Source organism: Octopus bimaculoides, chromosome 21, assembly GCF_046866305.1.
Source record: "Octopus bimaculoides isolate indiv1 chromosome 21, ASM4686630v1, whole genome shotgun sequence".
NCBI lineage: Eukaryota > Metazoa > Mollusca > Cephalopoda > Octopoda > Octopodidae > Octopus > Octopus bimaculoides.
In genome coordinates this window covers 101,239-127,459 of record NC_142948.1, presented here as the reverse complement: position 1 = coordinate 127,459, position 26,221 = coordinate 101,239, and the positions used below count along the sequence as shown (strand labels likewise).

General features: G+C 35.0%; 1 protein-coding gene and 2 long non-coding RNA genes across 5 annotated transcripts in view; 2 read left to right on the top strand and 1 right to left on the bottom strand.

The window, feature by feature from the left end:
- Positions 1-2,965: 2,965 nt before the first annotated feature.
- Positions 2,966-15,151, bottom strand: LOC149131456 (uncharacterized). Of its 3 annotated transcripts, none has more exons than XR_016237721.1 (5): positions 14,984-15,151; positions 8,805-8,870; positions 6,881-6,935; positions 5,300-5,446; positions 2,966-3,124 (listed from the first exon to the last, which is right to left on the bottom strand). It is a non-coding gene; the product is annotated as an uncharacterized LOC149131456 (long non-coding RNA). The 3 variants fall into 3 exon arrangements; XR_016237720.1 differs by lacking the exon at positions 14,984-15,151 and adding an exon at positions 11,358-11,494; XR_016237722.1 differs by lacking the exons at positions 8,805-8,870; positions 14,984-15,151 and adding an exon at positions 11,358-11,495.
- LOC128250447 (uncharacterized) lies at positions 11,223-23,029 on the top strand. The gene is made up of 4 exons (XR_016237723.1): positions 11,223-11,246; positions 20,745-20,799; positions 22,340-22,486; positions 22,853-23,029. It is a non-coding gene; the product is annotated as an uncharacterized LOC128250447 (long non-coding RNA).
- Positions 23,030-24,201: 1,172 nt separating this feature from the next.
- The window catches only part of LOC106882273 (twinkle mtDNA helicase), a 100,555-nt gene continuing 98,535 nt past the window's right edge, over positions 24,202-26,221 (top strand). Inside the window, exon 1 of the mRNA XM_052975583.2 lies at positions 24,202-24,777. The gene's annotated coding sequence lies outside the window, so the exon portion shown is untranslated. The remainder of the gene's footprint in view (positions 24,778-26,221) is intronic.

The window sequence follows — 26,221 nt, the reverse complement described above, 5'->3', positions numbered from 1 at the left end:
CCATTTTTTTTAAAAATCTATATTTCACTTTAGCTTATATGATAGATCTTGGCAAGAGGAATCTATCCATGTTACTTATATGCAAAAATATCCAGTAGAAAATAAGGATTGAAGTAAAAACTGGCAAAAACATGATTAATGATTGAAATCAACTCCAAATATTTTACTTATTTCAAAAGAAAACTGTATTTAAATTCAACTTCTCTGAGAGATCTCTACCAGACGAATCTGATGACGTCCATTATATATTTAAAAAATTAATAAAAAAGCTACTGGAGCCAATGGGCAAAAGAGAGTGGTAACGCCTCAAATCACCCTCCCCCATTTTTTTTACCTCAAATGATAGAACTCATCAAGGCGAGTGTCGTGGTGATAATCTTTTCAAAACATATCATTCACACACGGTAGTGCATGAATAATATTCTTAAGGTTTATATTATAATGGGAGGCAAAGTTCACAATATCGGCCGAATATCGCCTTCTCCCATTAATTTTTTATTCTTTGTATTGTTTCAGGCGAGGAAAGAAGTCTTAAGTAAAATACAAGTTCTCAATCAGTTTTATTTACAAGTTACACAGAAGGTGAAGTGTGTTGCTCTAAGTATGCCATCTCAAGCTGTGTGTGTTCGTTGTATCTTCGTTACGCGGGCCCATTGCCTCTGGAGATACGACATGCAGACTAGCCTGGAGACCTAGCCAGCAAAGTATGTTCAGCAAGCGCCTGCGGTGAAAAAGAGATAGAATCTGTTTGCTGGGCCCTTATATCCAGTTTGCCATCACGAGCCTCGTTGTGATCTCATGCATGGCAAATGGATGCAGGTGAGGTCTCGCTCCAGTCTCTTTATGATTTGTACATATTACTTGCATGTTTCCTTTAGGGTTTTGGTGTGCAATGAGTGTTGCGATAATCATTAATTAGATTATGGGAAATTCTATGTAGGATAAAGTCAAACGTGTTATTTACTAATGTTTTCTTACCTACTTTTTCTCTACTGTGTGAAAAAAGAAAGCAAGAAAGAGAACACTTGATCAAAACATTTTGTGTAAATGGGATGAAATTCTTCTGTCATTTTGTTCATCTCTACAGAGAATGATGGCTGAAGGTCACTGGTATATTTATCCTCATGAAGACTGAAAGTGAAGTCAGGATATTTTCTGAGAATATGTTCCCATATTTTCACCGTTTGATGTAAAATGTTCAGTATGTTCCTTCAAACTATTGTTATTGTGTTTGATGTCATGTCTATGTCTGTTGAATCTTTATCTAATTCTTGTTTTTGTTGTGCAGCCAACATACATCAAGTAGTGTTTGGTGCATTCCACAATACTCATCAAATGGGAATCCTTATAAAGCCCACCTTCTGTATAAATCATAACATTTCTGTTATAACACGTGATGGAGTTGATTTGATTGACCCCGTTGCACAAAGAACAGGGCTTACAGCTCTCGTGGCTGTTTTTTGGGCTAGTGTTCAGAAATTCCAATGGAGTTTTCATTGGGATTTGAGGTACTAGTTAATAGTTCTCGCATTTCTATTGCATCTAAAGGCTATAATAGGCGGTTGAGGAAATATTTGTTCGACACAAGGATATCTTTCTGAAACACACTTGTAACTTTCATGCAACACTTTTGAAATATCAGCGGAATTTTGGTGCAAGTTTACCATTGAAGGAATCCAGTCTAAAATCTTAATTAGGTTGCTAAACTTAGGCGTGAAAATTTGACATTCCCTGCTAATTGTAGCTATGTCATTTGCAATTTCCTTTAATCAGGATCCACTTTAATCGTGTTTGATGTAATGGCACACAAAAACATTTCCAATAATCCCCTATGTCACTACAAATCCGTTTTATCCTAAAAAGACTTGGGACTTCAGATTTGACTTAATTGTATGAAATAAATGATCGGAGCAGTGGTGAAGATAATAATGATAATAGTTTCAAATCTTCTCACAACGGCAGCAATTGTAGGTGGAAGCGATTGTGACATCGACCCCAATACCTTACTGGTACTGCATTTTATTGATCTCTATAAGATAATAGGCAACGTTGACCCAGGCAGGATTTCAACACAGTTTTTATACAATAAATCCATCTTCATTGATTCTTCTCTCATTTTGTATTTATTAGAGATAAAACCCAAGGAGCAACCGCATCAGGATCAACTTCTAGGACATAAGTGTATCATTATATCTCTGAATATTTCATTCCCTATCTAATTATTTCTAATTAGTCTTTTAAAGCTCCCAGCATTAAAAACAATAACACTAACTTATCTATTAATTTTAGCAATTTGTTTACCTATTTATATATCTAACTGTTTATCTATTGTATAGCAGTAAGCATACTTAAGGGACTTTACTTTAGACATGTTGACTATTTATCTGTCTCCCCATGGATTTTTGTATTAAATTTAACAACAACCTACTTTCAAGCAGATAATCTATCTGAGTGTCATACCTAACATTGTTCCGGTATCAGTGAACAATGCATCACATGAGAATATAAATTCAATATTCATTGAATTTGTAACTATTTAATGCTAATTTCATGAATATCTCATTTTCAAGTTAACTAAACAGCATCTTATTCTGTAAAAAAAATTTGTCACAATTAAAAATTCTTCATTAGTTAAGAATTTGGTTTTGTAAGTAAATGGTTTTCAGTTTCGATTCCTCTTAGTGGTTACTTACAGCATAACTTTGAGTCAATCAAAATTTTGTAAGTAATATTAGGTACATGGAAACTGTGCGGAAGCCTGTCACAATCACATGCATAGGTTTCCATGCACACACATTGTGTGCACTAATATTTAAATCCGTATTTGTTGCTTTCTTTATACACCAGAAAAATTTCTAGGAACATTATAATCCTGAAGCCCTTGCTTCAATTTGACTAGGTTTCAATGACTGAATCTGGTACAATAATATTAAATCAAAATAATTGAAAGAATTCTTTACAAATGTCACTTTTACAGTTTATTGAACTCCGATTTTGCTTCCTTTTATGGTAAATTTATAATAATGCTGAGTCTGTACTTCAATTTATTAGTGTTTACATGCAACTAAGCCTTCAACAGCATATCTTTTGGGGTCTTTAAGTGCGTCATAAATGGACCTACAGTCTGGAAAAGAACAGAAAGTTAATAAAATAATGATTTCTAATATGAGCATAATGCTCCAAATTAATTGTTGGGTAGGAAGCAGTTGTTTACTCAGCTCAATTACTTAACCAGTAATTAATTCATTTATCCTGGAATTATGGAAGCTGAAGTAACTTTGTGTGGGTTCACATTTTATAATAGATTGCTTCCCCAGGAAATCGACCCTATAACAGCACTGTATTTATCCCACATTGTTTTTATCCCACATTTTTTTATTTAGTAATATAAGTTCAAAGCCTTGTACGCAGATGAGTTAATGCACCTTCTGAGATTCATTTCAGCCAATCATATCTTGTATTGCTTGTGATAAATTATCGCCCAACTTCAGATTCGGTGATAATTTAATATTCTGACAGAACATTCAATAGAGTTTTCCTTAAAACGACTGTAAGCTTTGTCCTTTGGACCAGACTGTTAAAATACGATTCACTCACATTAAAACTATGCGACAGCAATGCAATATATTTTGCAGTCATACAATTTTGATATATATATATATATATATATGTATATATATCATGTAATTTGGGTGGTGATCTAATATAGAGTGCCAAAGCGGAGATCAGTGTTACAGTTTTGAGTTCGAATCCAGGGCAAGTCTACGCTAGCATTAAAAATATGATGTAAAGATAATAACTATTAAAAAGAACAACCCAGAAAGAATGAACTTTCTCAAATATGGCATCAGTTTAACGTTTTAATGGAAAAAAAGTGTGTACTAACGTTTTGGACGTTCATCCTTCATCAGAAAAAGAAGAGAAGCATATTGAGCATGAGAAAGAGAAATAGTGAGTGTATATAACAGAAAGATGGAAAAAAAACACAGAATGAACTGGAAGGATTAGAGAAATAAGAAAGAAGAGTTAAGAGAAAAAGAGCAGATGTAATCGGCGCATGTACCAATATACATCTATGTCTGGACATGGATTTAAGAGCGGTGGTGTGTGCATGTGGTTGTTATTTTGGTGTGTTTATATATGTGTGTGAGAGAGAGAGAGATGAAAGTATGGTAGTGACAGTGAGTGATGGATGGGATGTTGATGTGCAGATATGTGTAATCATTGGGTGGTTAGTGTGAAAGTGTGTACACAAAAATCGTGAGTGCAAATGAGTAGGAATAAAAGAATGGAAGAAACACATCGGATGGCAAAAATAGGGTGGTATTATTTTTTTGTCTGTAGATACGCATCTTTCGTTTTACTTCTGCCAAGTTATGTGTTTCACCAATTCCTCTACTTCGACACACTCACACATGCCCTCACATCCTCAATTACACTCTATCCTGCTACCCATCCAACAATGGCCTAAAAACAACATCTTCTTATACCCACGAACAATGCCAATATACTTGCACACTCACAACATTTTTCTATCACATATTTATGGTTTCAAACAGTCTTCTTATCTTTACTGCAGCCGCATGTAAATTATTTGTCAAAAATCTACTAAAACAGTTTTTGTAAACGTTATACAAATAATGATTTCTTACCTCGGCACAAAGCTACAATTTTTGTTGGGAAGAAACAGTTTGTTATATTGACACCAATACTTGAATGATATTTAGTTTCTAGACCAAACACCACAAGGAAATAGTGGGACCAGAGTGGGAGTAACTATCAGGTCATTCGAGCTGTTAGAAATAGCAGCCAAATCTCCCTCAAATCAGACCTGTATTTTAGAAAAGGAAGGATCGCTTGATTTGTGCTATTTACTCAATGGCAAAATGACAGGATGGATCATAGGTCTGCTGGAAATGGACTGACCTAGGCCTAAACAGCATCATCAAATAATGTTGTCCTGAGTAGACTGGGACTGAATAAAAATGAAATGTTTATGGCTAAAATCCCTTTTAGTATAACACCACTTGATCAGAGCAGATCAACAATGACAACAAAATAATAAATATTTCAAAACACAAAATTGTATCTTACATAGATGTTTGCACATTTTGAAGGAGGGTGAAATCGATTTGATTACTCCGGTACTCTCCTCGTACTCGATAAAGTACCAAGTGAATATTTGAGCAATTAAATAAATTTTCATCTCCCACCAAGATATGTGATCTTGTCACCCCATGAGATATCAATATTTCAATGTATTAATAATAATAACAATATTCTATTATTGTGTTCTTACTTATATTAACACTATACACTCTCCATAAAACACTGCTCCATCGACATTCGTGCTTCCTGCATCCACGTTTCGTTGCGGTAACCCAAAACGCCCTTCCACAAATACATTTACCCACTACCATGCAGCCTTTGCAATATGAATTGTGTTCTAAAATAAAGTAAAAAGAGAAATTAGGAAAGCATAAATGTCCAAAGTGGATTATTAATAGTAATAGTACTTAGTACAATAAATTTTCCCTGGGCGAAAACCATTTGGTTTGACTCTTAAAGTCAACATAATGTTGCCGAGTTTTGCTGCAGCAACCAATAAATAAATGCTTCTGTATTGGTTATAACACTCTAGATTTCTTGGGGATTGGTACTAAACCATTTTGTCATACCATGAAGCTGTATTATCTTGGTGTAAGAGTTTATTTCACTCTTCAAATAAAGGATCAGAAACTGTTCCTGTTTTCTATACTTCTACTGGTACTCTGAGATATCTTGGTGCCCTGCCATATGAAAAGAATTTGATACTTTTGATTTTGTATTTTGTAAGTTCATCTGTATCAGGTATCGGTAAAAAATTTTTTATAACATTCAATGATATATTGGCCTAAGATGTTCAAGTATGTTAGAAAAGTGCTCCCATTTTTGTTTTGTATTTTTCAGCCGTTAGGATTGTTTGGCTTTAGTTTACCTCTATTGAGCTTTTTCTTTCTCTGAGATCCTCGTTAGAAACCTCAAAGATGGATAGGGAAGTATAACTTTAATTGGCAAAGTCAGCAATGAACAAGATGTCTGAAGTATAGGAATCAAATTTATTTAATGATCTCAAAATGCAATTTTAGAGCTTCTGTAAAAAAGCATATTAATGTATGGATCTAAGCGCTGAGCATTTACAGAAGAGAATGCAAACTAAATGGAACATAGACCAGCATATTAAAGAGAATGAAGAATGATTTTTGGCTACAACATTTACCAAACAGTGTATCATTTGGAAATATACCAAAATTTACAGAAACCACCAAACAACTCACACTCAAGATTATGAAAAATTATACAGAAGGTGGGATTTATATGGATTCCCATTTGGTGAACACTGCGGAATGCACCAAACACAACTTAATTTATGTTGGATGCACAACAAAAAAATGTTTACTCAGTGTAGCACAGAATGTGATCGAACCAAGCATCAAATAATTAAGTAGTGAATTTCTTAATCAAACAAACTATGCTTGGACTGATATTAAATCGATGCCAAAGAGAGGAATCACTGTTATTGTTTAGTTCTTGGTTAAACATGATGAAGCAGACATATGAACAACGGCATTCAAGAATTGACCATCTTTCTGACGACTGTCGAGAATAATTTGAGGGAGATTTGGCTGCTATATTTATAGGTGGAGCTATTGCATGGAGGTGGCTTGTTTCCAGGGTTACTCTAGTGGAAATGCCTGTAAGCACACATATGATGAAGATTTCAGGCACGTACATGTCCCGACACTTGAGAAGTAAATCATATAGCAACAACAAGTCTTCTTGCATGATCTCGTGCTAAATGTTCCACAATAATATTAATACAATAGAAGTGAATACAAACCTGCATCAGTTGGTGCGATAAGCACTATAAACATTATCATCAGAACAGCCCTCATCTGCAATGGAAATGTAAATAAAAGATGAGGTATATTTGCAGTAAAAACTGTGCTATTAGTAAGTTTACTTTACAACTTTATGGCCTTGGAGTTGACCTTACTGAACAGCACTTTCTACATGTGTTTTCTTCCAGAAATTTGCCACGAACACATATATTTGTGTGTGTGTGTGTGTGTGTGTGTGGATGACTGGATGGATGGATACCTACCTACCTACCTACCTACCTACCTACCTACCTACATACATACATACATACATACATACATACTATAATGGAGAAAGCTGATTATTAATCAGGTATATAACAATTACTAAAAGTACTAAAAGAAAGCAATTATTAATGGGTTGACCATCTGGAAATATTTTTATAAATTCATGTTCTAAGAAATTTCCTATAATTTTGATTGCTCAAGTTTCTTGAATTTTTTTAACTCCACTTTCTCGAAAATTTAAATATTCACAAATTTAAATATTCATTGCATTCACTGCTGAGTATTCCATTCTCATTTGCAATGTCTAGCACTTATTCTTTTAAGCTCTCATTCGCTGTTTGGAAAACCGACAGTTTATTCTATTAATGTATACATAATCTATTATTTATCATTTTATTAATGTATACGTAATTTATTATTTTTTGAATGAAAATTTTTAAAACATCCGTATAATTTTTGAATGTGGGATAGCTGTGAGAAGAGCCTAGAAAGTTGGGCAATTACTATTAGAAGACAGGAAGAAAAAAGTTACCAACAAGTACTCAAAACTTGCACCTTATTCACAGTTTCTAAACACTCTGTACTACTAAGCAGATTTATACACAAACATAGGACGGTGAGCTGGTAGAATTGTTAGCACGCTGGGCGAAATAACTAAAATCCATAAATGCAAAAGGACAAATGATGCCTGTAAATCCTCAACAAACAAATACATACATCTAACACCTCCAGATGATCTAAAATTGAGACCAACCATAGCAGACTTGGCATGGGAAACACAGGCTCAGCATCTTGGAATCCTCTTAGAACACATACAGAGATACATACGAGATGATCTAGACATGCTAAACCATCTGCCAAAAACGGTAAATAAACATACAATTTTTACTTTGTTTGATGTTGTTAACCTATACACCAACATTCCCCATGATTGTGGAATAACTACAATCCTATACTGGTTCGACACTCACAAATCTGAACTGCCAGCACGCATACAAAAAGATTTTATCATTGAAGAACTCAGATTCATACTTCAAAACAACTTTTTTTACCTTCAATGGTTCGGATTATTGCCAAACATCAGACACGGCTTTGGATATGATAGTAGTCCCTACATACACCCCCTTAGTTATGGGATTCCACGAACAAAAAATATACATCCAGTCTCTTCTAACATTTGGTGACACGTTCCATACAGAACTCAGAAACAACTGGAAAAGATACCTGGATGATTGCTTTGGACTGACAAGTTAATTGAATTCAAAAACATGATAAACGACCTTAGCATTAACATCCAATTCCCAATGGAGTTTAATCCCAAAGAACTTGCCTCTCTCGATATCCTAATTAAAAACCAAGATAGGAAAATAGAAATGGACATATCCTACAAGCCCACCGACTCCAAACAGTACCTTCTTTTCACATCATGTCACCCGAAACACACCAAACTCAACATTCCTTTCAACCTGACAAAACGAATTTGTACCATAGTATCAGAACCATCCAAATGTGAATAAAGACTAGAGGAACTGAAGGACACACTTATCCAAAGGCCCTTTCCCCCTAGCATAATCACCAACGGAATAAACAAGGTGAAACAAATGGATATCAATGAACACAGGAAAGCAAAAAATAAAAGAAAGAAAAATGTCTTACCATTCATGTCAATCTTCAATCCCAGGAATGCCGAAATATTTGATCACATCCACAAAAACCTCCCATCTTATTTGCAAATGAAAAAATGAGAAAAATCTTAGAAAGACAACAATATCATCAAAAGCAAAAGGCAGCCCAAAACACTAAAACTCATTCTTACTGAAGCAAAAACACAAAGAAACCCCCAAGCCAACGGTTACAAAATGCGGGAGGACAAACTGCAGCACTTGCCTTTACCTAATTGAGGGACCAGAATTTAAATTTAAAGATGGCTAAACCTTCAAAGTCAAGTCCAATCTCACCTGCAACACTGAAAACCTGAACTACATAATCGCATGCAATGGTTGCCAACAATTTCATAGGTCAGACAGGTGGATCATTACGCAACAGAAGAACAACCCATCACCAACAGATCCGAGACAAAAGCACAAGAAAATTTCCTTGAAACAGCCACATTGTAACCTGTGCAGGAATGGTCTTACCTAATTTCAAAATATTTCCCCTCTACTCAGTGAATCTGAGATTCCTTCAATCAACAACAAAGACTGAATAAAGAAAGACAATTTATCAACAAGTATAAACCACAATTAAATATAGACCCAACCACAGACACTTAAAAACAATTTTATACACATCATCATTTTTATAAAATACTTCCCATCATCTCCCAAATCATCTTTCAATATACATATATGCCAGCACACACACACACACACACACACAAGCATACACAAAAAATGAAACATCACAAAAAACACACACACAAACACACACACACATAACTTTATAATTATAATTATAATTAAGGGTACCGGATAGTTCCAGAATTGCTGGAAATAAGAGTCGAAAAATACTCAAATAAGCTACAATATCACTTAAAATTTAACATGCTGATAAAATTGAGGAGCGAGTAAAAAGTCAACCTAACCATTGCAGGAGAAAAATGCAAATGAATTTACAGATATACCCATATCACGTGATTTCAAACCCTGAGATAATACTCTTAGTCCTCATCAGTAGGTCTTGCTGCCTGAGGTTAAACTAACACCCGCTTCATCATGCTTGTTAAAATCGTTGAAACACTAGCTCCAAATTCAAACAATAGAAGTGTATAATTATACATAAATAGATATTATTATCGATGAATAATAAGTGGTTAACAGGGATAACAGCCAAAAAATCAAATTTCTAAAATTTATAATTATAATTAAGGGTATTGGATAATATATACGTTGCTAGAAATACGAGTCGAAATCACGTGATGTGGGTATATCTGCAAATTCATTTGCATTTTTCTCCTTCAATGGTAACGTCGACTTTTTACTCGCTCCTCAATTTCATCAGCATGTTAAATTTTAAGTGATATTGTGGCTTAGTTGTGTATTTTGCGACTCGTATTTTTAACAGATCTGGTATTATCCAGTACCTTTAATTATAATTATAATTATAAACTCATAGATTTACCTTTTTGGTTTTATGCTTAATAGCCACTTATATAATTTTTATATATTAATAATAACATCTTTACTTATGTATATATGTATGCACACACACACACATATACACGTACATATGTGTATGCATGTATGTATAATAAAAAAAGTACAAAAAAGAACAGAGCAGCAAACAGGGTGTATTAGTTTAACATTTATGAAACATGAAATAAATCTTCAATGTTTCGGGCTGATGCTCTTTCACAGAAAGGAATGAGGAAAGAAAAATGCATCTGAATTAATGGTTACTCCATGTGGAACTGACTGGAGAGAAGGAATTGATTGAAATAATGGGTGCCAAGGGAGGTAAGTGTGATTTGGCAAAGGTGTGCTCGTGTATGTGTGTGTTCATATAGTTACAAATATAGAAATGTTTCTTATATAGAACATATTCAAATACACCAACATAAGGAATATTGGTAATTAACTCCAACCAAAACTTCCACAAAATGTAAATATTAGAGACTTGACATGATTCTTTGGGACAGAAAACAAAAATTATGTAATATCGTAGAGGTTATCTTTGCAGCGGATGTGAAGTTTTAATTCAAAATTAACGAGAAACACTAGATTTATTGCGAAATTATAACCAAGAACATATATAATCATGAACTACATGAGACCAACAACATATTTATCTATCAAACATGTATTTAAGTATGTATCTATCTATTTATCTATCTATCTATCTATCTATCTATCTCGCTAGCTAGCTGTCTGAAGAATTCAATAAAGGAAAAGACACACACACACGTGAACACACACATACACACTAATGAGCTAAATGAAAAATATTTACACCATCTGAATCCCTTGCATATGAAGAAAATACTTTCTTGTTTTTTGTTTCCCTATTTTGACCATTGTTTGAGTAAGTTACAAGAAGCAAACTTTGAAGTCCCAGTGAATCCAGTAAACACAACATATTTTACTCAACCCTCAGAACCAAGTAAATTTTTGTTATTTGTAATTTTATACTTTAACAACTCTGACAAAACACACACATATTTACGTATTATCTACATATGGATATATATGACTTAGAAATTTACTAACTTACCTTCAAATCATACGTTTGTTATATTTCTTACTACTGCTTAAGTTACATGTTACACAGATGTTATGGCAGATTACAGACATTTAGTCAACCACTGCATAGCACCAACACAATACATACATATATATATGTGTATGTGTGTATATATATATATATATATATATATATATATATATATATATATATATATATATATATATATACATACATGCATATATATATATATATATATATATACACATACATACATGCATATATATATATATATATATATATATATATATATATATATATATACACTCACACACATATGTATTCAGCTGTTTATATAGATACATTCACACATACTTACTCACATACATATACACACATATATCTATATGCATGAATATATATACAAGTGCATATATGCATGTGTATGTCTAATTGGATATACAAATTTTCTTAGATACCTATATATATATGTATATATCTACGTCTTTGTATGCCTGTGTGTATGTGTGTTTATGCGTATGTGTGCACACATATTTCTACATATATTTTCTTCTATATATTGTCATTAGTAATTTATCATCTCTAAAATACTAAGAAATAATCCATTAAACATCCATTCACCACAGCAGTTATATATTTATGTCCAATTTACAAGTCACAATTTCTATAGAAAAAGTGCCAAGTGCTATTCACAGGGGTGTAGGAGGTGTTTCACATATAGCCGTATTTGTAAGGTATTTAGGTATTTATTGCTGTTGTTGTTGTGTAGTAAAGTTAACTCTGCTCCAACTGAGATCATCCTGTGTCATTATTTCCTATCCATGAAGATATGTTTACTGCCTAATCAAAGCCAGCTGTAGCAACTGTGAACCGTTGCAGAGCAAATTAATAGGTAAAAACAAGGATGTGTCATTGCCCCAGCACTGTTCCTTATCTTCATTGTAACCCACCCTCACTAATCAAAATTGTCTACAGAGCAGGTAATGGACAATTTAATCTTGTTGGTTTTATGTCCCAAACGAAAACATCTTCCAGACACTTCTTTGGCTTCCTCAGAACATATTTTCCAACAGGTCCTGAATGCTTGCAACATTGCTTACAGGAAACTTGGACTAATGACCAACTTTAAAAAGACTCACAACATTTACCAAAATTCTCCAAATGAGACAAACTAGACAGAGCAATTGATTGATCATGTCAAGGCATCTCTGGTAAAAGTGGACCCCATTCTGTATCTTGGAAGGGACATCTTGTCCAATACCCCTCTTGGTCGTGAGATGCAATCGTCTGAAATATACTGGAAGTTTTTTGATGTCCCAAAGCAAAAGGTTTCCATGATTGTTATATCTTTAATGTTAGTTTAAAGAACAGTGGGATAACCAGCATCCACTAGACATGGGTTGCCTGGACAATATACTGATGGAGAGTGAACCACCATCTAAAAGTTTCATCAACCGTGTCTTTGGAATATGAATAGCAGCTGGGGAAACAGAACAAAAAAAGCGCACAGAATAAAACAAAAACAACAAGCATTGAAGCATTCATCATCAAGAATCATCAATGTCGTCTGTTCGAATGAAAGATGAATGTTCGCCTAAGGAAATCTGCTCTCAGATTAAGCAAGACAAACGTAACAGAGATGGAGAATAGAGGAGATTCAAAGAAGTCTCAAAATCCATTATGAAGAAATATAACCCCGACTTCAAAAACTAGGGAATTAATGCCAAGGACAGAAAACTTTGGGAAACTATTATAGCTGAAAAGAAACAGGAAATTTAAAATTTAAAAGATGAACAGAATTGTAAGAATAAGAATTCAAAGGGAAGCCAAAACGATAATGCTATCCATAACCTGTCGAAAAATGAAGGAACTTCAAATATTGGACTTTTGATATACTTGAAAGTAGATAAATAGATCAACAAGGACAAAGATTATTAATGTTGACCTAGAGGTAAATTGTAGGCTGATCTAATTTGTTCTTCCATTTTTTAAAATTGTGGAATGTTAATTAGTAGATGGAGATAAATAAATGATTACAGATGGTCAATGGTAATTTGATAGAATGTTGTCTAATATTTTATTGGTTACGTAAGGCAGTGAGCTATCAGAATCGTTAAGACACCAGGCAAAATGCTTAGTCACATTTCATCTGTCTTCATGCTCTGACTTCAAATTCATCCAACGTCGTCTTTAGCTTACACCCTTCCAAGACGAAAGGTGTTCCTCCACCAGAATAATGATGGGCCATGGTGAGGATAACATTCCAAAGGTTGGAGCAATTTGAATGGGAAACGATGCCCCACCCACCATATTCGCTGGATATTTTTTCCGCAGTCTTCAAAATCATTTGGACAGAAAAATTATGAATTCTGTAGACGAGATCAGAACAGTATTGGAGAAGTATTTTTCGTCATGGACAAATGAATTTTAGAAGAGGGGCCTTGCAAGTCTATCAGATAGATGGAAGAGCATTGTAGGAAATGAAGGAGAGTATATTCTAGATTAAAGAAGAACTTTGTTCATCTTAATCATGAAAAATAAAAGAAGTATAAAGAAAACGCATTATTTATGGTATAACCCAATACTTAAATGATAAACTCCTGGAAAGTTTTACAGATTTTTACTGTTTCAGTGATGGATTGGATCTGTAGTCTTCAAATCAGCTTTCTCCTTTCTAGTTTTGAGAAGCCTAATTTCTTAAGATTGGTATTTAGGCCGTATGTTACATATCCCAGTGCCCCGATAATTACAAGTATAAACCTGATCATGTAATCTGGATAGAGTAGCTGTAGATTCGTCAAAGTGTATGTATGCATGCATGCATGAAAATATGTATGTATGTTTGTATGTATGTACATATGTATATATGTGTATATGCATATCAATACATATTAGTTCTTTTACTATCACCCAGTAACTCTCATCAGCTTATCTCTTCCACTGGAACAGCATTGGACTGTGTCTAACCTCACTGTTAGTTTGACGCTTTGTAGCAATCGTAATTGAGAGCAGCAGTTCAGATGACAAGGGAAAAAAGTTTTTCTCATAGAAAAAATCTGGTACCCGTTTTGTTCTTTCTCTGAAAGATCCCCAAATCCAACCAGCCACTCGACGAAGCATCTTTCTTGTTGTGGATTCCCAGATCATGCACTGAGTTTTAGAGTGAGATTGTAATACTCCCTGGTCCTGTGTATTCTGATTACATACTTTATAAGACGATGGCAGAGAATTTGAAATTTTGCAACATTAAATTGCATGTTGCTTTTTCAGCCCTCGTGTATTTTGCTTTCAGATCTTTTTTGTAGTTTTGCTTCATTATCATAATAGTTGTAGAGGTTAACAGCTGTTTTATTAGTAATAATTCATCATTATATTATAATAGACACCTGTAAATATACATTGTAAATATATTTTATAATATAGTCTTACCAGATGTTACCTATAATGCTGTAGCCTTTAACTCAAGTAAATATCTTAACTTTATGCCTTAATGCATACATACATACATCCATACACACATACATACAAACAGACAGACATATATGTATGTAAAGACAAAGAGAGAGAGAGGGAGAGAGAGAATAATAAGGGAGAGTTTCAAAGAATGCTAAAGAAAACATGGTAAAGATATTCACCAAGCGATGTTCAGGTAAATGAAAGTTTAAGTTCCTGTTCCTTCATTCAGGGTAGTTGAGTCCAGTGTAGAAAGTTGGTTATAAGAACACTCTTCGTCAAACGGGTACTGAACAAAAGAAGCAAATAAACACAAGTAGGTGTAGTGAGTGTATCTACATGGATTGTATATTTGCATATAAAAAAAAGGAATGATGTAATAGTCTTATCTTAGCAGTTGTTTCGAATGAGCTACAACTGGCATCATAATATCTGTAATGGAATAAAAACCAATAGCATTATAGATGGATATTTCCAGGAGTTGAAATCATGTTATCCTCATCAGAAAATACCTACCTACCTACCTAGCTACCTAGCTATCCACCTACCTACATACATACATACATACATACATACATACATACATACATACATACATACATACATACGTACATACCCACTCAATGCACAAAACTCAGACCTTGAGTTACTCTGTAACTTCTGCTATACATTAATAAAATATATATACATACATAGATACACATATATATCATCATCATTGTTTAATGTCCGCTTTCTATGCTAGCATGGGTTGGACGATTTGACTGAAGTGAACCGCATAGCTGCACCAGGCTCCAATCTGATCTGGCAGAGTTTCTATATCTGGATGCCCTTCCTAATGCCAACCGCTCCGAGAGCGTAGTGTGTACTTTTACATGCCACCAGCACAAGGGTCAGTCACACGGTACTGGCAACAGCCACGCTCAAATGGTGTTTTTTACATGCCACTTGCACAGGAGCCAGTCCAGCGGCACTGGCAACGACCTCGCTTGAATGATTTTCTAACATGCCACCGGCACAAATGCCAGTAGGCAACGCTGGTAATGATGTCACTACGAGGATATATAAACCTCTTATGGGTATTGTTTCATCCACGTTACACTGGTTTACTGCATTATATTGTTGAGAATCATACATATATATATATATATATACATATATGTATACATGTATATGTACATATACATGTATGTATATATACATGTGTGTATATATGTACGTATTATGCATGTAATCTTATATATGCATACACAAGCACACACATATATAGATATATATGTGTGTGTGTGTGTATATATATATACATACATATATATATATATATATATATATATATCATCATCATCATCGTTTAACGTCCGCTTTCCATGCTAGCATGGGTTGGACGATTTGACTGAGGACTGGTGAAACCGGATGGCAACACCAGGCTCCAATCTAATTTGGCAGAGTTTCTACAGCTGGATGCCCTTCCTAACGCCAACCACTCAGAGAGTGTAGTGGGTGCTTTTACGTGTCACCCGCACGAAAACGGCCACACTCGAAATGGTGTCTTTTATGTGCCACCAGCACAAGCCAGTCCAGGGGCACTGGCAACGATCTCACTCGAAAATCCTACGGAAGCCAGTCAGGCGGTACTGGCAACGGCCACGCTCAAAATGGTACATCTCATGTGCCACCCGCACAAGAGCCAGTCCAGGGGCACTGGCAACGATCTTACTTGGCTTGCCGAGTCTTCTCACACACAGCACATTTCCAAAGGTCTCGGTCAGTAGTCATCGCCTCGGTGAGGCCCAATGTATGAAGGTCTTGCCTCACCACCTCAGCCCAGGTCTTCCTGGGCCTACCTCTTCCATGGGTTCCCTCAACTGTTAGGGTGTGGCACTTTTTCACGCAGCTATCCTCATCCATTCTCACCACATGTCGATACCAGCACAATCGTCTCTCTTGCACACCACAACTGACGCTTCTAATGTTCAGCTTTTCTCTCAAGATACTTACACTCTGACAGGTATTCACATTGACATTACACATCCAACGGAGCATACTGGCTTCATTCCTTGCGAGCTTACGTATGTCCTCAGCAGTTACAGCCCATGTTTCACTGCCATGTAGCATGGCTCTTCGTACGCATGCATCATACAGTCTGCCTTTTACTCTGAGTGAGAGTCCCTTTATATATATATATATATATATATATATATATATATATATATATATATATATATGTTGGAATTGACAAAAAAACAAAAGACGAGAGAGAGAGAAACAGAGACAGACAGAGGAGACTGTGAGAGAGTATCTAAGTACTATAAATTATTTAATCTCAAAACAGCCGCCCTGAATTACCAAACTGTTTCACATTGAAAAGTTCTCTCTGTAATGGAAGAATAATTTAGTGCTTGTCAGATACGGCTGCTCGCAAATATATAGCTTTCACTCTTTTGTACAGGAAGTCTAAAACCTCAAATCTATCTGACAAATCACAGAGAGGATAACACAGTCCTGGTTCATCTTTGATCCACAGTTTACATGATCTGAGCTGACTTCGGATACACAACGGACATAGATAAATAGACTGGACTAGAGTAGAGAGAGGGACTAATATGTCCAGACTGTTACACTGCACCACATACATTACATCACTATGTGACTTTCGACCTTTATTGTCACCATTGCAATAGTGTCCGCTTCTGGAAATTAGGCCACTTCCCACTTATATTTAAGCTCTATCAACGCACTCATCTCTCCTTCATGCATTACCAATCACGCCGACTTCACCAATAAGGGAAGACAGGTGAATGTCATGGCAGATCCTTTCTCTCTAGATCAATTTAAATGAAGCAAAATAGCAATATCTTCACACCTATGTGTGTGAATTCCTCTTCGGTTTCCACGAATTATACTCTTGGCTTTTATCAGAAACTGTAAATCACAAAATTAATGAAATGGACATAAAAATATAATTACAGTGGTAAATGATTGGATGATGGAAAATTTGTTAGTATTTTATTGATGATAAATAACTGATGACAACACATAGCAGAAAATACATTCACACACACATTTAATTGCAGTGTTAGTATATTTCAGTTACTTATATCCTCCTACTCTACCATAACGTTTGTGTTACATATACTTTAGACAGTACCAAGAAATATAACAAATAATTTTATACATAGGAGGTAAGCTATTCGATTTCTAAGCTATGTTTAAAGTATACATTCATCTAGTGAAGACCTTATTCAAATGCATATCCACAATGTCTATCTGTCTGTCTGTCTGTCTGCCTACATCATATTATGTATTATATTATATTACATTATGGAAGAAAATGTTCCTCTGTTATCCATGCGTGTGTCTCTATGCACGTGTACATGTGTGAGATGCATGCAAGCATGTGTGTGTGGTGAACCCCTGCAAGCCTGGCCAGAAAGAGAAGAAAGAAGAAAGAAAGAAAGAAAGAAAGGCAGGGAAGAAAGAAAGAGAAATAAATATCTTTCACGAAACTAAACGCCAACCCAAAAAATCTTTAGAATCATCTCAGCATTGCAAAATTCACATTAAAGGGTAATTCAGAATTCTCAGAGAAGGGTTGTAGAGATAACAGATGCGGAACATGCAATACAACATCTTCAAATATTTGGACAGTGGCTTCCATATCAAATTTAGAATTTGATTCTCTTTCAAAGTAACTATAGAGATGGACTGCAAGTCACAAAATCTCATATAATGTATAACCCGCCCCAATTGCAAGGAAAATTATTTTGGCGAAACCCAAAATACTTTTTGACTGTGTGCAAGAATCTACAGCATAGTGATAACACATATAAATAACAAAAGAACATTTTCGTCTATATTTATATAAAACGTACAAAATTTACTGTCAAAAATCATATCTGATGAGTCTCAGAAACAAACACGATGAAAGCACTGATAAATACTATCTATCTATCTATCTATCTATCTATCTATCTATCTATCTATCTATCTATATATATATATATATATATATATATATATATATATATATATATATATATATACACACATACATACGTGTATCTTTATATATGGTCTCATAAGCACATACATTCACACAAGCACACGCTCACATATCTGACATAAAAATAGAAATAGAATTCAGTGCATAAATCAGATTATTTATATCGTATGTATTGTGATGAAACTGTATTAGTTACTAGTGGACATGGTGTTTCGTTTCCGAACACTTTTCAAACTGAGTAAATAAAATAAATTTTATATGTGAAGCATTAAAAATATAATGCAATAGCAGAAATATCTAAATGTATACATGACTTTGGGCTGGTATATTTGTTTGTATATATGTAAATAGCAAGCAATCCAGAAAAGCATAAATATCTAAATGAAAATCTAAATAAACCCTTGCAGCACACAATTCGATCCGATAGTGAGAGGTTAGCTGCTCTGATACTGTGTTCAAGTCTAATGGTTATTTTAGGAGAATATCCACAGGATATGATACTGAAAGTAACGAAATGCTACTCTGGTTTATAACCAGCATATTAAACATTTGTTGTACACAAATATTGAGTACTCTTTTTCTTTACTCGCAGACATACACACTATTGTTACATATATGTTTCATATGGGCGTGTGTGCATGCATGTATTTGTATGTGTAAGTGCAAACTCGTAGCTGTTAGTTTGCTCCTAGTATACAGTATTTTGGACTTGTGTATTCTACTAGGGAATTTTTTGAATGCTTATATCAATGTACAAGTTAAATTACATATTTCGAAATGTATGTATTACACTGACAATATTCTGCACATTGCCAGTTATAGTGGCATCTGCTGAAAGATATTTTAGCAAATTAAAAAGTTCTTGAAAAGATTAAATGACTTACTTATCTTTATTTAGCATTGATAGTAAACTTACAGAAGAAAATGATTTCAGTAAAAATATTTGTTTCTTAATGAGCCATAAGGTTAACAATTTTGAGGGGTGGAGTTAGTCGAAAGCATTGACTCTAGTACTTTATTTTATCAACTCCAGCGAGATGAATTGTAAACTCGACAACAGCAGAATTTGAACTCAGAACGAAAAGACTGATATGAATACCACAAGGCATTTTTCCGATGTTCTAACGATTTTGCCAATTCGTCACCTTACTTTAATAAGGTCCCCTAAGCCCTCTTTCAATTAATTGTAATCAGACTAAATTCTGTAATACTGAGTGCTTTCAAGAATGCTAACGTAATGTTTCTATTTTCTATAAATTTTTCGATTAATAGATGCTTTCGTTTTTTTTTTTTTTCTTTCCTCAAAATAATATTGTCTGTTGGTTGTTAAAGAATTTCATTTTCACCAAATTCCACAAAGGAAATCAACTTGTGCTACCCCAGAGTTTATGGTCTTCATTAAAAATGGAAAATAAAGCATCAGAGTGCATGTGGTTATTGGTGTGTGCATCAATTACTTGCTAAGTTCATCAACATCATCATAATCAAAACCTTTCAAAACTAAAATTTCATTAAAATGTTTGCATCGTTAAGAAACTTATGGTGAAGTGCACGAACACAAATCCACAAAGCGCAATAAGCTTGCTATGATTTTCGGTTTTTTCAATTAAGACCATAATCTCCAGGATATCCTCAATTCTTTAAGTCAAAACTCAAATTAATCTGTATACTTGCTGGAAAGACTTGAAATATTGCTAAAAATTGTTAAAAGTTCACAGCTTCCAGAAGTATAGCCTTAATACGGGCTCTATTTCAAGGTCAGACTTGTGTTCCTGCATATATGAACAAAAGTCTTCAGACAAATTTCTGGAAGAAGACAAATGTCTTAAGTGCTGCGCAGTTTGCTTGAATTCAGAACCACAAGATTGATAAGCGAACGTGCCAATAGCATGGTCATTGATGCAAATATTACATGTTTTTTATTTACTTTTCCATTGCAGATGAGGGCTGTTCTGACAATAATGTTTATATTTCTTGTTGCATCAACTGCTACAGGTTTGAATTCATTTCTCATTTATTGTAACAGTATCACTGTGGAACATTCAGGACGAGATTATGAAAGAAGACTTGTTGCTACCATATGATTTACTTCTTGAGTGTCGTACGAGAACATACCTAAAGTCTTCATCCTGAGTGTGCTTACAGGCCACTGTCTTTGTTAATTGCCCAGTCGTTTATTGCACATAAACATCCTTTGTTGCTGCTGATACTGCTGTCGTATCTTGTGTGGGACACATCAACAGCTGCAGTAATCACCGAAAGTATTGTCACTGCTACCAATAATGCATCTGTTCCCTTGCATTTCCACTAGAGTAACCCTGGAAACAAGCCACCTCTATGCAATAGCTCCACCTAAAAATATAGCAGCCAAATCTCCCTCAAATTATTCTGGACACTCGTCAAAAAGATGATCAACTCTTGAATGCCTTTATTCATATATCTGTGTCATCATGTTTAACTAGGGGCTAAACAACGATTCCTTTCTTTGGCATCAATTTAGTATCAGTCCAAGCATAGTTGTTTGGTTAAGAAGTTCGCTACTTAATCATTTTGATGCCTGGTTCAATCACACTCTGTGCCAGACTGAGTAAACCTTTTAAACCATCCAAGTTTTCTGGTAGATATGAGGTAGACTAAAACTATCCTGCAAACTGTCCAGGTTTCTGGGTGATAGACATAACCAGATTAACTGAACCACTCTCCTTCTAATAGCTTTATCAGATTTCAGTCTGTAGTAAACCTTCTGACCAGTTCTCCAATCTAAGAATACTGACACTTTGTTCCCTTTCCACCCACCAATCTGTTATACATTGTAAAACACTCATCGACGCTGATCTCTCTCATCTGAGTAGATCATTAATTAAAAGAGAAATGGTTAAACGATTTTCCATTTATATAAAATACATTCTAAAGTACCAAATTGAAATAGGAAAGAGAAACAGAACCGCTGAATAGGCAAGAACCACATACCTAGATACCCACTTGTAAGAATATTTTTCACCCACATGTATTGTAACTATGACTACGATATCCAGTATGTCTGTCTTTCCACATGCATTACAACCATGACTACAATTTCAAGTCTATTTTTTCCCCATTTATAAGCCAATCAATGAGCTCGATGCAAGCCTTTTGCCGGGAGATAGCAGCAAGAGACACGTACAAAAAGATGAGATGGTCACGGCTAAGTGCTTTTCACTGTATGTTTACTCAATCAGTCCAATCTCTGCCTTCAGAGATTTTATACATGGATATATATAAGCAACAGCATACTGGATTCTAGCTATAGTCTTTACTTCTTAACATAAATGTAGTAACGGCCTTATACACTTTCAATAAAACCAATCAGATTAAAAGAATTATTCTCATGTTGATATACATAAACAAGATACTTAATTATAATCAACGATTTAAAAAATCGAAATCCAGTGCAGACTTGAATATTAATAACGTTTCATAAAATTAATAAAATTATGAATGAAACATTTTAGATAATTATTTATTTTTTATAGTTTATTGTTGTTTATATTTTTAGCTTATTTGGCAGATTGTAAAGGCTGCAGAGTTTTGGGTGATTGTGTTTGCGGTCGAGCATTTTGGCTTACCATTACGGAAGGTTTATGTGTAAAAAGAGATTGTCGATGGATTCACAATAGGTGGAGGGTTGTCGGTTCTTTCATAGGTAAGCATACGATCAAATACTGTCATCTTGTTTAGAAATATTTCATTTATCATAGTGACCAGGCTACATATTTTGGGGGAGGGTAAAGTCAAGTAAATCGACTCACTGTATTCCACTGGTACTCTATAAAATGGGTGCAATTCTAGCGATGGTAGAATTCAATACTTCAAAGTATTTACTACTTCGTTGTCATTATTGCAGTTGTGATTATTGTTGTTGTTGTTGGTGGTGGTGGTTTTGGATTCTGGTCGGTTTGACCAAATAGATCTTCCATTCCCCATAATAAATTTTTCGCAATTGTTTCCATGTCAGAAATCATTATTTTATTAACTTTCTATTCTTCTTTTCATTTTTTTATTTTTTTAGATTGTACAAATATCATTGCAACACTCACAGAACAGACAAGGTATGTCACGGAGGGATTGTCTTATTGCACAATTTGAAACATATACTATCGCTCTTTTTACATTACATTAATTTACCATAAATAGATGCAAAGTAAAATTTATAATAAAATTGTCAAGCGGCAACATTAGAAAAAAATTGTTTCAGTTCTTATTTTTCATGTTTCAGTCATTAAACTGACCTCAGTTGACATCATTTAATTACAGTGGTGCCATCTGCTGGTGCTGACGAAATTTCATAAATCGATAGAAATTCGATGCATTTTAGCATTTGTCGTCACACGAAAGGATTTTTTGGGATGTTCACTAAACTCTACGGTGTTATAAACCAACACATCCTAGTTAAGTTGAGTGTGCTAATTAATATCCATCAGACAGGTTGTTTCTGTCAGTAGAGCTGAAACTCCAAGATCGTACATTATAGAAACTGAATCTGGTAGGCAGCTGAGACGTAACAGGGCCCACATCCACCCAACACCAAAGCTATCGAGGATAACATGCGCAACACCTGCAGCATCAATGACAACACCAACAAGAACCACAACATGCACAGCAGATGACGGCACCAACAGAATCCGTGTTTCCACAGAACCATCACCCCAACAGGCACCAACCACCCATCAGCAGCCCAACGACACACCTCAGACACCAGTGCAGAGCACAAGATCCACCAGATGGAGACCGAACATTTTACCACCGATTTGATACAGTTAAAAGAGAAAAAAAATAATAAAACAACTACTTCTGCTAGATTAGAAAGCAGAAAACCATGTGTGTGGGCAGAATAATCCCATGGTTTCTGCTGCAGGATTGCCACCCTTGCGCTGACAATCCATTAGTATAAGGGAGATTACTTCTATTTTTTCATTGCTAAAAGATCCTTTTTTTTTTTTCCAAGAAGAAGGGATGTTACATGTTCATATCTATGTGCATGCGTAGGTATACGTATATATGAATAAATCCCCACTAGTAGTACTATTTTGTTAAGCTCATCTACTAAGCAGTATGAGCTGTGTCTAAGGCAGATACGCACAGTGTGTATCACTCCGCTATAGACACTGTTTGTAAACATGTCAAGTAAATAAACACGTAGAATCATAATAATGCCTTCAGTGAGTTGTTTATTATCCCATCAAGAACAAAAGAATACATAACAGTTGTTGTTGACAAACAATGGCACTAATTTTATTCAAGGGAAAAGATCCTATTACACCGCTAGAACGTGTTGTTTACATTCCACAGCAGTAATTGTTTTCACCTCAATAGACGTCAGTGATTGGTTGAAATTACCGAAATACGACAACTTTTAACATGAAATAACTTCGAATACAAAATTTTTTCTCTGCTCTATAAGACAAAATATACAAGTATACGAAGTTTTAAAGTGTTTCGGTAGAAAACACACTAAATAAAACAAATAAAAAGTGGTGCCTGCCAAATCAGAAAGATCCAATCGTTTTTCCTGGAACTACCGTTATGACTGACAATTTGGCAAGCTATTGTAATCTCCATATACTCGGTTACATTCACCATTCGGTAAATCATTCCCCAAATTTCATAGATCGGTCACCGGGGTATGTAAAAGTCGGCGGAAGTAAAGATCATGGAACGCACCTTTGGGATATTTTTTGGTCTTATTTTTACATGAACCCACTATATCGAGGGCGAAGATTCCAAATCTGCATTTTAAAATTTATATTGTACGCCCCCCCCCAAAAAAAAAACGTAAATGACAAAACACCTTTTTCACTCTTTCTCTCCCCCAACACCTCTCTCTCCTCCCTCTCTCTCTTCACATTTCGGCGTGAGAAATTGCTAAAGAAGAAAACTGTTCTGCAGCTGAGGTCTTCTGCATCCTGAGATCTCTATATCGAGTCATTTGAGTAGGTAAGTAAAAGATATTGTTTTAATACACTTTGACTTGCTTCACACAAACACTAACATGGTTTTTTGTTTTGTCCAGACATCGTTACCACTAATTTTTATTATTGTTTTCAAAGTTCTTTGATTTTCCAATCTAATGTAAACCACAATCTATAAAACGTATTTCTGCCAAATGTCGTCTTAAAATATGTGTAAAGAAAGGGGGGGCTGATGCAGTTTTGCACCTCACCTTCAAAAGTGCATTTTTTTAATAAAAGATAACCAAATTCCAATTGACAATTCAACAGAACTTTTCTCACGGTAAAACAATAGTTTTTCTGTGACACCAATTAAATTTGCCAGATGCCTTAGCCTAAGCCAAATAATGTCTTCGCCACTTGACCCTTCTAACCTCTTCTATTTCACTAATAGCTAGAATAGATATCACAGACCTCCATCGAATTCTATTATTGCAGAAGTGAGTTGGTGAAAACGTAGAGACAGCGACCATTTGGGGACAGAGAGAAAGATTCAATTTCTTTTCTCTCACATCATTCTATCTTTATCTGTGGGTTACTTACTACGTGAACATCTACACACACATACTGGCCGAAATTAACTTATCTTTTTACCTTGCAAGCTTTTCCATTTATTAGTTATACATACCAACCGTCGTGGTTTGGGGTATATACAATGTAACGGTAAATAAATAAGCTTTTCTGACCTAAACACTAACCCACAAAATTCGAATCTTTTGAATTTTCCGAGCTCCTCTCTCTCACCCTTTTCGAAAAGATTTTCCCCACAAATTACTTTACAATTGTAATATATGTCATTTGAAAGGTATTTCTATAAAATTTCATTGAAAAAAAAAAAAACATTTTCCTAAAAGTTACGAGGAAAAAGCTTGGATCTTGTGAATTTTCCGAACTCCTCTCCCCAACTTCCCGTTGCTTTGCACGCATTTTTTCTCTCCCATATTCGTTTCCTACACATTGTTTTACACCCATTCCAGGTGCGCGCATCCGCGTCAGCGAGTCGTGACTAGTCGATCCTACAACGACAACCTTTTCTACTTCTGGATCGTGCTTTGAGAACTACTGTTGCTTCAGAAGCACTGGTCCGCTCTTCACTAGCCATTCTGTTAGTGAGGTCCCAGAAGTTGAACTGAACAGCCTCTCGTGACCGTATATAGGAAGGAGCGAATAGAGTACAGAGCTGCCAGTGATTTGCATTCAATCCTTTTAGACTTCAGGGCCAAAGTAATGGTCTTTCATAAGATTGAATTGAGCCTTTCGACCTGGCTATTCGCCACTGGATTGTATTGGGGTCGACCTGCTGGTCAATATGACTTTATCATGGAGGAATTGTCTCAGTTCATCTGATATGAAGGTAGCGCTACGATCAAAATGGATGAAAGAAGGGAGTCCAAACATCGAAAATAGTTGGCAGAGGCAATGAATTACGA